General features: G+C 45.4%; 1 long non-coding RNA gene across 5 annotated transcripts; it reads left to right on the forward strand.

Moving 5' to 3' along the window:
* Positions 1-238: 238 nt before the first annotated feature.
* LOC123189956 (uncharacterized) lies at positions 239-3,547 on the forward strand. 5 transcript variants are annotated; one of them, XR_006496058.1, is made up of 4 exons: positions 239-376; positions 530-803; positions 1,413-1,753; positions 3,132-3,547. It is a non-coding gene; the product is annotated as an uncharacterized lncRNA (long non-coding RNA). The 5 variants fall into 5 exon arrangements; XR_006496060.1 differs by having other exon boundaries at positions 241-376; positions 573-803; XR_006496059.1 differs by having other exon boundaries at positions 259-376; positions 485-803.
* The last annotated feature ends 9,796 nt before the right edge of the window (positions 3,548-13,343 follow it).

Here is a 13,343-nt window from a genome sequence, read left to right on the forward strand (position 1 = left end):
AATTAATACCAACCTTAGGAAGCTTTGGACAGTATACTAGTACTCTTTTTTCTTTGAACACAACAGACAGTATATACTACTCTTAAACGCGGTAAATTTGTTGTTTCTGTTTTATTGGGATTGCGTGTTTAGTTTATTTGGAAACCGAAATTGTGGGGCCATCGGTTGGTGGAACGCATCACGGGCACCGCTCCGACCGGTACTGTACCTCCTCTATAAGTACTAGTACTAGTCCCTCTTCCGTCCCAGATCCTCTTAGTCTGCATCTTGTGGTTCATATTCTATCCCTCCTCCCCTCAATAGCGTTGAGTCTCTTGCCCCATGGCCGATTGGTCGCCATGTTTCGTTCCTGGGGAACGTAGCCTTGGACAACGTGGTGAGGTCCTTATCTTTCGTTGCCTCCAGTTCAAGCATCTTAAATCTCTTTTTAAGATCTGATTGTATACTTTGATTCATGGCTCATTATCGAGTTTTTTTCTGATAGCATGGGTTATATGCGAATCGACTGAATTTTCTTTGACGTTGTAAGTCGATTTCGGGTAGAGGAAGAAGGTGACCCATGGATGTTGCAGTGCTATGAGAGCTGTGACCTCGACGGCGAGGTCGAGCTAAGACCTCTCCGGATACTGAGAGCAGCCTCGCAAGAGGGGATGGGGTGTGGTGGCTCGCCCGCGAAAAAAGTGCGGACGGCTGCAATAGATCGACCGGTGGTGGTGGGCGGTTCAGAGGAGGATGAAGATTTAACGGCTGAACAAATTGACTTGCACAATTTGTTTTCCGGTCATAGCCAGACCCAAATTCATGTAAGTTGTATGTTTGGTTTGATTCTTTGGTTCATGGTTTGCAGCAAGTAATTTTTATCTATGCAATCTCTTGGCGTGGAGTGCCACCTATGAATCGTCTCTGTGACCTTACTACTCCCTCCGTTCCAAATTACTACTCGTGGAGGGAGTACATGTTTGGATCGACTCTCATCCAGTGTCTCCTGATTAAACCGTTCCTTCACAAAAAATCCCGATCAGCGGAACAACATCATGCCCCCAAAAAGATTCCTGCCCTCCCTACTTTCCTTCCACCCGGCCCGACGAACCAACACCCGGCCCGACGAACCAACACCCAGCCCGCCTACCTACACCCGATGGACCTCACTGGATCCATCGTTTTCAGCCCAATAACCCCCGAAACCCTAGACATACCAGCTACTATATAATCCCTCCCTCGAACGGCCGAGGGGCACCAGATCCTTCCATTCGAAGCGCCGCCGCCGCCATTCCGCCGAGATCCCCCGAGCCCTCGTCGCGGAGATCACCTCGTATCACCCGTTGTCGGTGTTCTCCTTCAACTTGCTCTCCCTTGAAGCCAGCCCGTCTTCCTTAACTCCCTAATCTGACTAGAGTTGCTTGATTTTGCAGCGATAGCCAACAACCCCCCTCGTTTCTCCTTCCTGGTGAGCTTAGAAGGCCGCCTGGCCCTCTACACACCAGGCCACCCTACCGTCCTTGAGTTCATCGATGATCCGCAGCTGGTCCAGGCCATCGCCCAGATGGACAACGAGGCGCTGGTGCCAAATCCACTGGAGAACCTCGCTGCCTACCACGGCCCCTTGCCCCAGATCCAGTATCACGCTCCACTGCCACCGCTCCAGGTCCGGCATCAAGGCCCCCTGCTCCCTCCTCCCCAGGTCCAGCATCAAGCCCCCTCCTCGAAGACGACGACGACCCCATCAGGGACGTCTCGAAGCTCTTCAAAGAAGGTAATGTCGCCACCTGCCGTAATCTGTGCTACGGCTGATTTGTGCTCGGAACTGTGATGGATGTAGCTGTGTAGCCATTTATAACAGATCTGTTGGCATTAGTATATTTTAGGTGTGACTGGTTGTGGTTGATCGTTTGATTTCTGGATGCTTGGAAAAATGTTTGGTAGATATATTTCTGGTTTTGAGCCTGTTCATATCACATTCAGAATTATGCATGCTTGGACGATAAATTGGGTGATTTATTTCTGTTTGTTTATCTTTGATGGTTACTCACCAATTAAGATCTGTATTTATTTGAGAAGAGTGAGTTGTGTTGTTTGGATAAATATCTGGTAGATATGTTTTTTTGTTTTTGGTTGTGTTCATATATCACATTAAGCAGTAAATTAAGGTTCTGGGTGACGTTTGGTACCAATTAATATCTACTCCCTCTGTAAACTAATATAAGAGCATTTAGATCACTATTTTAGTATTCTAAACGCTCTTATATTAGTTTACAGAGGGAGTATTTGTTTGATGAAAATCATGTTAATACATCCAGGACTAATTTAAAAAGGTTTCCTTACAGTTGAGTTTCAAAACAATATGTTACGTTTCACAGTTTGCTGTTCCTAATTGTTTTGCTTTGTCTTCTGAGTTCTATCACATTCAGCAGTAAATTAAGGTTCTGGATGACGTTTGGTACCAATTAATATCTATCTGTTTGAGAATCATGTTAATGCATCCAGGACCAATTTAAAAAGGTTTCCTTATAGTTGAGTTTCAAAACAATATGTTATGTTTCACAGTTTGCTGTTCCTAGTTGTTTTGCTTTGTCTTTTGAGTTCTAGTGTCAGCTTGATTTTTGAAATAAGATCCCAGCGGTTCATGCTGAATATACTATGGATGGCTTTTGGTCCTGTTTAAGAGAACATGAACTTGTGGATGCTTGGATCATAGACATTCGTTTGACTTATTTCTGGTTCTTGAGTTTTGTCGCATCACATTAAGCACTAAATTAAGGTTCTGGGTGATCGTTTGGCATCACTTATGTTCATTTGTTTGGAAACACGCAGTTGTGGATGCTTGATAATAAAATTGGCTAGATTTACTTCTGTTTTTTAAAGCTTGTTCATATCGTTGAGCAGCAATTTTAAGTTAGTGGTTGATCGTTTGGTCCCAATTAAGATTCAGTTTGTCTAGTTCACATCTAGATGTTTTTTAAGGATGTCACATCTAAGCTCCCATATATAGCCATCAGCTTGTTTTTTGCTGTATGATGGATTGCTTTTGTCCTTTATATGTTGCTCTGTCCGATCAATGTAGCTAGCTCAATCTCATTGCTATTTTGATGTCTCTTGTTTTCCCCTAACAAATTTCATTTTTCTAAATGTAGATGATGATTCCCCGGCTCTTGACATGACCGACCACGTCAATGACTTGGCTGAAGCAGTGGGAGATGGCAAGTGAAGCTGCCCCACCCCTTTCAAGTGAAGATGACGTTTTGCCCGCCTGAAGCAAGAGATTATCTGTTCGGTCTATCTTGAATGTGAACGTTGTTTATTCAGTACTACCTGTAGTTTAAGTTATTTATGTCTTTGGAGCAAAATTTTGAAATGGCTTTGATCTGTGGATAGAAATGTTGACTCTTATCCTTCTTCTGGTTTAGCTGTGGATATAATGGGTGAAGTAACATATATGCTTCATGCAAAGTTCTGTCTGGTAGAACTTTTGACTTTTGAAAAAACTATGTTGTCCGACTGCAGATCTTTGAATCGGCTTTGAGCTGATGATACAGATGTTTCTATCGTATCTCTTAGACTTCAGTACCAAAAGTTTGCGTGGTATGATCCTTGAGTTTTTCTGTGAATACGTCTGCTGAGATTGTAAGTTTGTGGGAAATCTTAGTCATGTTGCCGTCCATGAGCATAACAAGTGACGTCCGCTGAGATTGTAAGTAAAGTTTGCGTGGTAGTTCGTGGGCAATCTTACCCTCCGAATCTTAGTTTTGCCTCGTCTATGGACTAATTTAAAAAGATTTGCCTCGTCGAATACAATTGCCAGGACCACATGCGGACTTTCTACTCGCTAAGATAAGAAAGAACCAAAATCCCTCGCACTTCGACGTGGAAACGAGCCAATCAATGAAACAGCCGCGGGACACATTACCAATGGCTCCACTCTTCTTGCCTTCTTCACCTTCTCGATTTTGCCCCTAGAAGCTTCACTCCCAGAAGCAATCGACATGACAGGCAGCGGCGACGGGCAAGATGTAGCACGAGGGAACATATCTCCATACATGCCTGCTTCCCCATTGGCAGGACCAACTTTGATCTCGGGCAGCAGGAACACAACGGGCACAACGTGGAGCTTGACGAGAGCGGTCTCTGCACTTGCCAAAACACTCCTAACTCGCGCGATGCAGTCATGAAGCTCAACACGGAGTAGCTCAATCCGCTCCATGAGGACGGGCTTCAACACCACATCAACCGGGGTTGCGTCGACATTTGATGCACGCGGTGGGTGGGTGGGTGGGTGGGGGGATGGTGGAGCAGCATGTCGCGGTGTCGTAGTCTGGCCGGTGCAGTGTTGTGCATGACAGAAACACGCTTTGTAGCCGAATCGGAGACATCCCATGCTCCGGAATGGATCCCTACACTCGCACGATGACCCTTGGAGAGGCACCGGAAGCAACGGTCTCTCAGCCACGTTGGGGGAGCTAGCTGAGCGACGGGCGTAGAGCCACGGGAGGGGGCAGGAGGCAACGAGTGGCGCCCTCATACAAGGTGCAAGCCATCTAGAAGATCCCTAGAAGGTGCGGGCATGCCGCACATGGGAACCACAGGCGCCGCACCTCGAACGAAGCAGCCATGCCAATCACCCCAACCTGAACGTGACTCCCTTGGACAGAGTCACGTGGCTGCGACAACAACATCCAAGTAGCAATGGCCGACCAAACCCCTCAGCTTATATAGGCACCACGGGTATCTTGGGTTACACATGGTCAATACAATCTAGGGATAAACATGCCGATCATTCAAACATGCCTTGAAGTGTACGCTAAGTCTTCGGGGATCTTCATCTTGATTGTGCCGAGGGCCAGGGCATACATGACCCATTCATTAGTTACCGGTGGGTCCTTGGCCTGGCCCAGGAGTGGCGGACCGACGTAGTGTGCACCCGTAGTCCAGGACACCATCAGTTACTAATGGTTGGCTCGCCCGCCATATCAGGACCTGGTAGGGGCGGACGCGGCAGCACACGACCAATGGAGGCGTCAGCTAGAGGAGCGGAGGGTGGCGGGGTCGAAGATGGTGTTGTGGCTAGCTCGGCAAGGTGAGGGGCCCATTGACCACCCACAGATTGGTCAGACCTACAGAGAGCAAGCACGACGGTGGAAGCTTTGGCCTTGGTGCGTGCGCCGCTGCCCGATGATGCCGCTGCGATCTTGGGAGAGAGTGTGACCAGGGGCGTCACCAAAAGCACACTAGCCCCAACGGTAGTCCCAGGGCCGTGCCCAGCCACCGGCGGCGGCAGGAGCGTGGAGACCCAATCCAAATCCTCCCGGTCTGGACTAAAAGGGCAAGGGACGCAAGCTCCATATCCTCCGGATATGTACTGAGAGACCCGATCCGGGGGCGGTAACGCGGCCGGCGGCGGAGGCAGCGCGCCTGAGGCGGCTCCACCCAACAGGGAAGCATCGACAGCGGTGGGCGGTGGGGCTAGAGTGGTCATCGCCGGAGTAAATTGCTCAAAACCATCACATTTGTGGCTAGGATACGCCTTTACTACCGCGTTTGCTGAAAATCAAAAATTACCACCACTTCCATGTCAAGTGAGTAACAAAACACACCGATTCGAGAATGAGCCGCGACTAAACACTAAACTGACCGGTTGGACCCACATGTCGGACCTATGTGGCATATCTATGTGGACAATGCGCTCAGGTGGTCGAGGGTCCCACGTGTCATACCCACACCTCCTTCTTCCTCCTCACTTCTCACTTCCCCTCTCACCCCTCCTCGATGAATCCTTTCTCTGGCCAATCTCTCCCCAGATGCGTGGAGCAGCTGGAAAGTTTGCCCGACGGCCATCGGCTCGACTGGCCCTCCCTCCCGGACGACACCACGCTAAACCTCTTCGCGCGTCTTGGCTACCACGACTGCGCCGGCCTCGCCGCCACCTGCTGCACCTGGTGGGCGTTGGCGGCCTCATCGTGTGGGTTGGTGGCGCTGGACCTCCATCGCCTCGACCCCGCCTTCACGATGTCGCCGACGCCCCCACCTCCCTTGCGGAATCAAGAAGACGTTCGACTACATCAACCGCGCTAAACTAACGCTTCCGCTTTCAGTCTACGAGGGTACATGGACACACTCTCCCCTTCTCGTTGCTATGCATCTCCTAGATAGATCTTGCGTGATCGTAGGAATTTTTTAAAAATTGCATGCTATGTTTCCCAACAGTGGCATTCGTGCTAGGTCTATGCGTAGATGATATGCACGAGTAGAACACAAAGAGTTGTGGGCGATCATAGTCATACTTCTTACCACCAACGTCCTATTTTGATTCAGCGGTATTGTTGGATGAAGCGGCACGGACCAACCTTACATGACCACGTTCATGAGACCTATTCGACCGACAGACATGCAACTTGTTTTGCATAAAGGGGGCTGGCGGGTGTCTGTTTCTCCAACTTTAGTTGAATCAAATTTGACTACGGCCGGTCCTTGTTGAAGGTTAAAACAACAAACTTGACGAAACATTGTTGTGGTTTTGATGTGTAGGTAAGAACGGTTCTTACTAGAAGCCCATATCAGCCACGTAAAACTTGCAACAACAAAGTAGATGGTGTCTAACTTGTTTTTGCAGGGCATGTTGTGATGTGATATGGTCAAGACATGATGTGATATACGTTGATGTATGAGATGATCATGTTTTATAAAAGTTATCGACAACTGGCAGGAGCCTTATGGTTGTCGCTTTATCGTATAAAATGCAATCGCCATATAATTGCTTTACTTTATCACTATGCGTTAGCGATAGTTGTAGAAGCAATAGTTGGCGAGACGACAGCGAAGCTGCGATGGAGATCAAGGTGTCAAGCCGGTGACGATGGAGATCATGACGGTGCTTTGGAGATGGAGATCAAAGGCACAAGATGATGATGGCCATATCATGTCACATATTTTGATTGCATGTGATGTTTGCCTTTTATGCATCTTATTTTGCTTAGTACGGCGGTAGAATTATAAGATGACCCCTCACTAAAATTTCAAGGTATAAGTGTTCTCCCTGAGTATGCACCGTTGCGACAGTTCATCGTGCCGAGACACCACATGATGATCGGGTGTGATAAGCTCTAAGTTCACACACAACGGGTGCAAAACAGTTTTGCGCGTGCGGAATACTCGGGTTAAACTTGACGAGCCTAGCATGTACAAACATGGCCTCGAAACACTGAGACCGAAAGGTCAAACGTGAATCATATAGTAGATATGATCAACATAGAGATGTTCACCATTGAAAACTACTCCATCTCACGTGATGATCGGACATGGTTTAGTTGATATGGATCACGTGATCATTTAGATGACTCAAGGGATGTCTATCTAAGTGGGAGTTCTTAAGTAATATGATTAATTGAACTAAATTTATCATGAACTTAGTCCTGATAGTTTTTTCATATCTATGTTGTAGATCAATGGCCCGTGCTACCGTTCCCTTGAATTTTAATGCGTTCCTAGAGAAAGTTAAGTTGAAAGATGATGGTAGCAACTACACGGACTTGGTCCATAACTTGAGGATTATCCTCATTGCTGCACAGAATAATTATGTCCTTGATGCACCGCTAGGTGAAAGGCCTGCTGCAGGAGCAAATACTGATGTTATGAACGTCTGGCAAGCTCGATCTGATGACTACTTGATAGTTCAGTGTGCCATGCTTTATGGCTTAGAATCGGGACTTCAAATACGTTTTGAACATCATGGACCATATGAGATGTTCCAGGAATTGAAGTTAATATTTCAAGCAGATGCCCAAGTTGAGAGATATGAAGTCTCCAACAAGTTATGTAGTTGCAAGATGGAGGAGAATAGTTCTGTCAGTAAACACATACTCAAAATGACTGGGTACCATAACCACTTGACTCAGCTGGGAGTTAATCTTCCGGATGATAGTGTTATTGACAGAGTTCTTCAATCACTACCACCAAGCTACAAAGACTTCGTGATGAACTATTATATGCAAGGGATGGATAACACAATTCCCGAGCTCTTCGCTATGCTTAAAGCTGCGGAGGTAGAAATCAAGAAGGAGCATCAAGTGTTGATGGAGAACAAGACCACTAGTTTCAAGAAAAAGGGCAAGGGAAAGAAGGGGAACTTCAAGAAGAATGGCAAGCAAGTTGCCACTCCCGGGAAGAAGCCCAAGTTTGGACCCAAGCCTAAAACTGAGTGATTCTACTGCAAAGGGACTGGTCACTGGAAGCGGAACTACGCGAAGTATTTGGCGGATAAGAAGGATGGCAAAGTGAACAAAGGTATATTTGATATACATGTTATTGATGTGTACCTTACTAATGCTCGTAGTAGCGCCTGGGTATTTGATACTGGTTTTGTTGCTCATATTGCAACTCGAAACAGGGGCTACGGATTAAACGAAGATTGGCTAAGGACGAGGTGACGATGCGCGTCGGAAATGGTTCCAAGGTCGATGTGATCGCCATCGGCATGCTACCTCTACATCTACCTTCGGGATTAGTTTTAGACCTGAATATTTTTTATTTGGTGCCAGTGTTAAGCATGAACATTATATCTAGATCTTGTTTGATGTGAGATGGTTATTCATTTAAATCAGAGAATAATGGTTGTTCTATTTATATGAGTAATATATTTTATGGTCATGCACCCTTGAAGTGTCATCATATTAAGCGACGCATAACGTAAGCAGACACGGAAGAGTGCGACCTCTCTTGCGGACCCGTGTAGTCCTCAAGGTCATCTGCTCAGTTGATGATGGTAATGCAGTTGTCATGGCTGCCGGCGGCGGGGAAGAAGATCTGAGGCGGCGAAAGACAGTCTGGAGAGTGGATCCCTGCTATGGTGAACCCTTCCGTCGTTGGAGCAGCTGAGCTGGGGTGGAACACAGCGCCGCAGGAGCAGGACAAACCACACAAGGTTTTCTTTGACACATATCTGTAACAGAAGTAATTGAGTAAGGTCTTGTTTGAATTTGAGGATTCTAACAATGCAGGGATAGGAAATAGACAGGAATAGGATAGGAATGCACATGCAAAACAGAGAATCTAAAAACACAGGATTTCTACATGTATTTCTTTTATAACAGAAATAAAGCCAATTCAAATACATTATGGTTTAATTCAAAATACCCAAATTAATTACCCTTAATGCCCTAAAATATTGGTTTGGATTTTTACCTCTTGCCAATATTTTCAGGGATTAAAGTGAACATTTCCTTGGGCTCATTTGAAGAAATTTTTAGCTTGCTCATTTTTAAAAGATTTCTGAGGCTTTGGGAATTCCCTCAATTCAATTTTCCTTTGAATTTAAACATGATGCAACAACCAAGATAGTCCAATGCCAAGGTAAAGCTAGGGATGTGACAACTCACCCCCACTAAACAAGAATCTCGTCCCGAGATTCGAGACGTGAGGTAAGAAGAAAGGAGGTCACAAACTATCACAATCTTCTCGATCCAACTTGCACTGCTTTTAGAATGTTGATTCGATCATCATCTTTGTCTTGACGTCTTGCTATGAGAACTCCATCGAACATGAAACGAGAGGAAAAGGAAAATCTAGAAGAATCGATCTTCTTGAAGGTCGAGCAACTGACGAACAACTCACGGAATGAGACATAGACCACCTCTTGGAGTGAGACACAAAACACACGTTAGGGTGATGGGAAGAGATATATGTCAAGGGTTCAATTTGGTAGGCAAAATTCCACGCAGTAGTAAGATGGTGCAAGGTTTCAAAGTAGCGAGGAGATAATTGTCATGATCCCATAACAGGGCACCATCGAGGAGGTGACTCGTTGAACTGTTTCCTTAAGTGGCAAAAAGAATTACTTTTGATACAAAGATCATTGAAATTCTTTATACCAGCCTAAGGCAATCACAAATGATCGTGTGAACGAATTCGAACGAATGGCATACCCATACCAGAATGGATGATGTGGACTACCTTGTTGAAGACAACGCAATGGATGACTTTTGCTTATCACCGGAAATGGATGGGACCCATGACAGGACCACTTTTCAAAATGATCCTAACAACAATTACAGAGAGGGCAGCTCATGGGAATTGGCACAATGGCGGTGCAAGCTGGGAACAAAATGCAAATGCTGGGAATGATTCTGGTAACTGGGAATAACTCAACGAGAGTGATTCCACCATTTGAATGGTTATAGCATAATCGAAGAAACTGGGAGCACAAGGATCCATAAGGAACAACTTCTAGAATATGTTGCACTAAATCCTCATGGAGAAGATGGTCAAATAGCTCAATCAAGATACTACAATGATAGATCTTCCGGCTAGGTGTGTTGGCCAACATCAACCTTGTCGGAACCTACATCATAGCTCTTGGACTAGTTCCAACCATCATATCTGTCTGATATTCAGATCTGGATGGTAACAGGACATTCCAGACAGCATGTCTGGAAAAGAAAATTTGCAACACTAACCGAAGAGATGACATTGCGGGATTCTCAGGAAATGAACTACGATAGCATGCTCCAAAACATGAGCTGGTTCTGCTACAAACCTGTGAACACGTTGTCCAAGACAAGCATGACCACGTAGTAGTCTTATAATAGAACACTATCGAGTTCGGGTTAGGATCCATCATCAAGGATTTCGAAGACTTTACGCGCGCTAGACTTCTTTTCCTTGAACAAGTCAATCAGTGGCTTGGGGTGTTAGGAATTACACATGGAGTGGAGGTAGCGAGCCTATAAACCATGGAATACTTCGCACATGCATGACTGACTTGGGATGATTCCGAAGAAAGCAAAAACAATCTTTCCCAATTCACGGTGGCAACTTGCACCTAATGCACATGAACTTGAAGAAAGTCACTTCTTACACCAAACATGTATTTCAGGAACAGGACATGAAGGTAATGCTTACAAAAGTTTCCAACACTAGCTCAATGTTCAGCATGAATCATGGAGGAGACAAGATGCTGCTGATGGGCTTAATAGCAACTCATCGGAATTTCCATATCACTGGACTTCCACCAACATGTGAACACGGTGATAGCATTGGTCAGACCAAAAGATGTAATGGTGTATGCTCGAGGGATCAACGACGAGTAAGACAACATTATGAATATTGTTGGTTCTGATTTGATTTGAGGATAGCCCATACTCGAATCAAAGATTGGATAAGATGATAGGTCCATTAATTGATCACGAGGGTCAATCGATGAAAATGCCATCTTTCTTCAACACACTTACAAGATATCCCTTAAAATGAACTAAGTCGGGCAAGCTTTTATCTTCCAACTCTCCAAGTTGTTGTTTAGCCTAACCAACTAGCTCAGGGGTATCCAACACAGATTCTTGGAGAAAAGGGTGGTTTATAATAAACCAACTTGATCACGAACTCAACATAGCGGTCAGGTGACAACCTGGTAATACCTCCGAGAAGATATTCGAAATATTATGAACCACCGATATGTTATTAATCTCAAGAACAATCTTGCCTTTCAAGGTAGGATGACATGATCAAAAGAGCGAGGGTTTGGCAAAATCCTGACTCATCGATTGAAAAGTGCACCAGGAATAAGGACTAGGTTGCACGATCAATCTCAGAATGATGGTTCAGTAACCAACACGCTAAGGATAAGAATATTGTCCTTTAACTACCAAGCAGCGAAGTTGCTAGGAGTATTGATTTCACACATCACGATTCACTTGTCGGCATTCCGGTTACAATAACACATGAACTGAGGAATGAACAATGATGGCAAGAAGTATCACTGCAACAAGAATTCATAAGAGTCGGTGCAATTCTCATGACATTCTTGATATAAAGATGGTAATACTCCAAGGTAGAACAGAATCAAAAGCTGGATTGACATTTGATTTGCGGATTACAATTGCTTTGACCCAATCCTGGATATGGATGAGGTACTGGAGTATGTTTCTCCTAGTCATTCTGGAATAGAATGGCTTGACGAACCACAAGAGTAGTAGGCACCAATGAACACGAATGCACAACCACTCCTGACTATCAATTGATAGACGAGGTCAAAAGACAACTAAAAAGGGATAACTCAAAGAACATATAACTTTCTGAGTTGTGGATGCATAGATTAGCATGTCGAACCAAGTTCAACATATTTCTTCCGGATAACCCATGCAAAAAGGTTGAGCTGGCAGAGTTACAATATAAAATGGAGAGCTCATCAAGAGCACTTCTGTTGTGATCTTTTGATCCAACAAACTTTCGCCATAAGTGGTTCATAGTATTTGGAAGAAGGAAATACCACGAACCTCGAGGACTAATACAAAGGTTACTAATAACCTAAAGGAACGATCAAACACTATCAACATGAGGTGAGTAGGGTGGATCTCGGGTTCAAAAACCCAGGAATAAATGCCTACTAACTAATGGCATCACAGGATGCTTCGGGATTAATGGCTAGAATCATCACACTGGGAATACAAAGCATCGCTAGATTACTAGGTGACTCCCTAAGACATCTAGGGTCATAAAAATAGCTCCAACATATATGTCGAGGCAATACAGTACCTCAACTCATCGATTGGTGTGGTTGAACTAGCCCAAAGGGACATCGGGAACGGAAAGAATGGATTTGCAAACGCATCAGACTATGTAGAAACCTGGGATGACTCGGACAGCATAACAGCTGTAAATGCTCAAAAAGATTTGAGACATCCTGCAAATTTTTTGGCATAACCACTCAACATCACAATATCAAGGTTCCGAGACCAACTATGAACACACAGAAGTACTGGAAACTAAACTGCGGCATGAATCCATCAATCCTATAAGTCTATGGATTGGTAACACGTCACCCTGATAGATAGATGAGAATGCCTAATTCTTAATCCCCGTAGAAGAGAAGAGGATGACTCAGATCAGAAATGCATAGGGTAAAGGAGTAAAAAGAGCCTTACGTTCCCTTCCACAATCAATTCCCTTACATAACTAAAGCATTTCTAGACTCAACTTCGACCAGTTTGGCTTGGCAATCCTATAGGCAGTCAGGCTCTGATACCAACGCTGTCAGGACCCCGATTCCAAGTCACATCGATCTAGCCGGTAACACCTCATATCACATTGCAGCCTCACGCACGGTATCCCCACGGGTGTCGCCTTACCAAGGCCCGGGACCGTTTGCGCCTTTTGGCTCACGTATATGATAGTGTCGCTAGCATCGATATGACAGAGAACCCGGGCCGACATGGCTAGTCGTGAACCCAAAGCGGCACTAACCTATGGGAACAGGCATACATGAATCACATCGAGCATGTCGGTCAGCAGCGTGTGAATCCGGGCTGTAGCACTGGGTTAACAGGACTCCGGGAACCCGGGCTGTAGCAGGCTAGGCAGGA

Source organism: Triticum aestivum, chromosome 2A (genome assembly GCF_018294505.1).
Source record: "Triticum aestivum cultivar Chinese Spring chromosome 2A, IWGSC CS RefSeq v2.1, whole genome shotgun sequence".
Taxonomy (NCBI): Eukaryota; Viridiplantae; Streptophyta; class Magnoliopsida; order Poales; family Poaceae; genus Triticum; species Triticum aestivum.